Source organism: Panthera leo, chromosome B1 (assembly GCF_018350215.1).
Source record: "Panthera leo isolate Ple1 chromosome B1, P.leo_Ple1_pat1.1, whole genome shotgun sequence".
Taxonomy (NCBI): Eukaryota; Metazoa; Chordata; class Mammalia; order Carnivora; family Felidae; genus Panthera; species Panthera leo.
Genome location: NC_056682.1, coordinates 167,433,228 through 167,438,617, shown reverse-complemented (window position 1 = coordinate 167,438,617; position 5,390 = coordinate 167,433,228).

Here is a 5,390-nt window from a genome sequence, read left to right as displayed (position 1 = left end):
CATATTTTAGGAGGATAAAAATTACACATTAACATCCATAATAAATTACTTATTTAGGAATTTAACTTTTTATAACAAAATCGATTAAAATGTTTAATTCAGTATTTTCTTTAAGTAAAATACAAATGTTCACTGATATAGCTTTTGGAAAAAGACAGCTTTCATAGTTTTACTAGTGAAGATCTGTGCTCCCAAATATATGATATTCCAAAGAGTACAGCCATTGTTGAGCATTCCCTTGTAGTTACGAAAGCTACATGCCTGAAGGACACAGCAGCCAGGCTATTCATGTGTGACATAATTTGGTGCATGAGTACTATATCATTCCAGCAGGTCAAGACATTAGGCTAGGTCATCAAACAGGTTTTTGTATACCCAAACAATAAATATAGGAATCCAAAGACAAGTCATTTCAGTTATTTCTAAATCCCTGAATCAATAAGTTTCATGGAGGAATTTGTGAACCAGAAGCTTTGCTTTTAAGGTGTTTTTTTTTCTCTTATAAGTTTATTTATTTTGGGAGAGAGAGTGCAAGGGGGGGAGGGCAGAGAGAGAGCAAGAAAGAATCCCAAGCAAGTTCTGCACTGTCAACATGGAGTGGTATGTGGGGCTCAAACCCATGAGCTGTGAGACCATGACTTGAGCTGAAATCAAGAGTTGGATGCTTAACTGACTGAGCCACCCAGGCGCCCCACTCCCACCTTTTTTTTTTAAATCATAAAGACTAATACACCATGAAGTAGTTGAATTGTAAAGGCAGTCACAAGAGTCTCACTGGGGCAAAACAAAACAAAATGGTGCCTCTTCCCTTGTATTCTTAATCTTCTAAACCAATAGATGATATCTGTGATGAATGAAAACCACAGGCCAGTTGATACACTTCAAGTGTGAAATAGGAAAATCTTTTTTTTTTTTTTTTACTTTGGTGTTCTAAAAGTTGCCTTTTTCATATTCAATTCTCTTTTCAAGGCAGGCCAATTTTACCTTTTAGTCAAATTTATTTCTTCTCCATCCCTACCCTACCACTGCCCTAATAAGCCATCATCATTTATCTCTCAAACCTAACTTCTAACCTGCCTTCAAGCAGCTGTCAGATTGACCTACATGAAACACTATCTAGCCATGTTACTCCCCTTGCCTAAAACCTTTCCAAACCAGCAGCGGCTGTAACCACCTACAACATGAAGGCCACACTCCTCCTTCCATGGTCTGGCTTCTGATTTCTTTTCAAGCTTCATCTCTTTCTGAATTCTAAACTCCTGCAACCTAGAAGTGCTAGAAGTTTCCTACATGTATCATGCCTTTCCTCACATAGGATCTGGAATGCCATGCTCCACTTTGAATTATCAGCCTAGCTAAGATCGGAACACCAACTTAGGTGGCATAATTTTGTGGCCGATGGGATGATTTTGAAATCTATCAGAGTAGTGTTTGAATGTCCCTTTGTTACACACTATGTATGTGGATTCAAACAAACTATTTAACCTGCTAAAGCCTCAGTTTCCCCATCTCTAATATAGGGGATATAATACTGATTATAGAGTTGTATTGAAGATTAATTGAGAGAGTATTTATAAAATTCTTAGAGGAATATGTGGCACATACTAAGTCCTTATAAGTGTCTATAAATTCACTTTCACATGAAGACTCTTCTGAGACCTCCGCTCCCTGACTATGAAAGGTGCCTCCCTTCCATTCTCCTGCAACAACCTATCCACATTTCTATCATAGCAATTACAATATTGTAATACAATTATCTTTCATATAATGACTTTCTTCCCTTGATGGTGAATCCTTTCAGTACCATAACCACATCTATTTCATTTTTGCAACCCTGAATTAATACTGTGCTTTTGGATACTTACCGGAATTTCTAAAAAAAATGTAAATGCGCACCTCACATACTATTCCATGACTGTGAACTGTTTCTCTCATTTAACAAAAGAGTATCCTAGTGTGTCAAGTTATTTTCTCAACTAGTTTATTTACTACCCTCTGACTTCAAAAACTCCCACAGTGGTTGTCATCATCTTTTTATGTATGGTTTGCAAAATTCTAGCCCTGAACTTTTTTCCCAAGCACCTGTTAGATACTGAATATCTAAGTGTCACATTCTAGTAAACATCAATTCATTTTCCAGTATACCAAAGCTAGAAAATGTGAAGTCATCCTGGACTCCTACCTCTTTCTACATCAAATTAACCCTGTTAATTCTGTCTCCAAAATACCCACCAATTACTCTTTCATCCCTGTTCTCTGCCAGTGACTCATTCAGGCCTTTAGCGTGTCTCACCTAGATTATAAAAATCGGAGCCTCCCCTCTCTCTGTCTCCATTTCTCTCTCATCACTTCATTTGCTTTCCTCTTCAGTCTACTTACACCCCATTGTTACAATAGGTTTCTGAAAACAAAAACCTGATGTGTTATTTCCTTGCATACAGTACAATAGCTTCTGGGCAGGAAAATGGTGAAATGCTAACTAGCAAGACCTTTTTCAAAGTTCTTCACCAACTTGACTGAAATTGTTTTTTCCACACATAACTCCTGCCACTTTTCTCCCTTTTTCCTCAAATAACTTCGATTTTGTAATATGAAAGTATTTATAAAGCCCTAATTCGAAAATACATGAAACTCTAAAAATTATCACAGATTTTAAAAACTGACTTAAAAAATGAATTCTAAGCTGTAGTTTTCACTGGAGACACACGGTGGCACCATTTTAGCTGCCTAACAGTATTGGAGGTCCTTTGTTAAGGTCCCCTAAATACGCTTTTAAAGTTGTGCATGTGCTTGTGAGGACTGCTGTGATGTCATCCTAAACATTATTAACAGTATGCTAGGGTTAAAATGCTTCACAGTAACTTTGAAGCAAATTTAGAGGTGCTAGAATTATTTACGTATTAGGATTTTATTTATTATTCCCTTTATTATGGGCTAAATTGCCCCTCCCCCACCTCCAAATTCATATGTTGATGTTCTAACCCCAGTACACCTCAAAATGTGACTCTATTTGAGGATAAGATCTTTAAAGAGGTAATTTAGAATGAGGTTTTTAGGGTTGGTCCAAATCTAAAATGACTGGTGTGCTTGTAAGAGGAGATAAGGACACAAAGAGGTACAGAGGGAAGGCCATGCAGAAACAGGGAGAAGACAATCACCTATTATCCAAGGAGAGAGGAGGCCTCAGGAGAAACCAGCCCTGCTGACACCTTGATCTCTGACTTCTAGACTCCAGAACTATGAGAAAATGCATTTCTATTGTTTAAGCCAACCAGTCCGCGGTACTTTGTTATTGCAGCCCTAGCACACTGAGAAGCCCTTTAAACATGTTTTAAAATACATGTATACAATATACATAAATACAATAGTTGTGGATTGATGTAACCAATCCAATGTAACCAACTGATGTAATACTAAGGATGTAATCTCCCTATTATATAGTTATTCATGGGGGAGAGGATTCTTGATTTATGTCAGATTTTAATTATGTGAGTTCTTCAGAAGTCCTTGCCTCAAAATGCCACTGTCCCAAGTCTTGCCCATTTCCCTCTACCGACCATGAATTCAATAGTTCGTATGTTTTTACTTATTTTCCCTTGCTCAACAGACTTTAATGGAATGGTTAAGGGTGCAGACTCTGGAGTTAGACTGTTTGGGGTCACAGCCCACTTCATCACTAACTGTGTAACTGTGGGAAGTTTCTTAAAAAGCCACATTTTTCTCAGATGTCTGTAAAAAATAGTCACAAGAATACCAGCATTCCAGGGCCCTGTAAGGCTTAAACAAGTTGATAAAAACAAAGTTGTGTAGAGTAGTACTGGGAACATAGTGGGTACAATTATGCTGTCCACAATCCCTCTGCTTGGTTAAACTATAGTAAAACTTTTTATCCTTCCAGGCTCAGAGGATAATATACCTCCACTTTGAAACTTTATTGACTCAACCTTCCCTTTCTCCCAGATTGAAAACCAAATAAACTTGTGCTGTCAAAGATATTGCAGAGGGATGAGCTCTGGTTTCAAATACAGATTTTTCCATTTTACCTATTATGTGATTTCAGACAGTTTGCTTAATTTCTTCGAGTTCCCATATCAAGTCCAGTACCTGACACAACAAATGCTCAGTGAGTATTTTTCTAATGAATACACATCCGTGGGTTTGGGAATGTAGCATCAACCCCATAAGATATTGCAGTGTTCCCAGAATGTGGGACTAATGGAGGTACCAAGATGACTTTAGGTGAGACAGACATGGCATCCAGAACACTGAATCATACAGAGAAAATTCTTCCAATTTTATTTCAATACCGCTAATTGAGTCAAGGAGAAAAATCTTTGTTTAGTGCTATGTTTCTAAATTCTTCTGTAATGCCTGCTAATCCATGTTTTCAATCAAGAGAGATTCAGAGCCTTTCACAGGTAAGATGTTAGCATTGAATCACATTTTTTAAAAATTAATTACACTTATTTTTACTGTTTTAATTTATGACAGGTCATTCTTTTTCTATTTATAGTAAGGATACAAATTTTTCTTTTAAAATAAATTAAGTATCAAAGATAATTTGATTTAAAGAAAAATATTAAGTATATAAAAGGAGTATAAAGATATGGTGAAATCGATGAGAATAATATTCAAATTACTGCTGTTTGGGCAACACCGATTTCTGTAAAGTACCACGAATTATCATGTTCATTGTACTTCAAGGTACCTGTAAAGTTTATTCTCTAACAAAGGTGACAGTAGTAATTAGTGTTGTAACAAGTACTGTTTTGGTTAATTAATAGGAGTCCAAGAACAAACTAGAACCAATACAATGGTGAACTCAACACAGCTGCTGTTACCATTCCTCTGTATCGAACACTAGATAGTCCAAAAAAGCTCAAAGGTGATAGTGGGGGACAGACACTGGTCTCATTATCTCTTATCATTACCACCCACCTTACTTAGCCAGAGCTCTGCCCTCTGCAAGGTCAGTATTTGTTGACATCGTAACTTGAAGATGATGGAGACTTCTGGGAGTTCAGTGTGTAACTTTTTTTCACCTTCTCTCCTGTCCCAAACTTTCCCAGGATACATTATTGCAATCAATTTTACCACCCGTGTCCTTACAGGTGCACTAAAATATTAGCAATATCACTAACAACACGGGGACTCTATTTCGACTTTAAGACTTTCAAAAACAGTTGCAATATTATTTGCCATTTGATAGGAAGCTAAATGCCAACGCTGTTTCGAGCTCCAGACTGACACTGCTGGAGAGCGCTTCCCCTCACGTGACTCCCTTACAGCCCCGCGCAGAGGCACGCCGGCGTCACGACGTCGGGCGACGTGCAGGCGCCGAACAGCGGCGCTGCGTCCCCTGTGTCGCACCGGAGTCAGTAGTTGGGCGG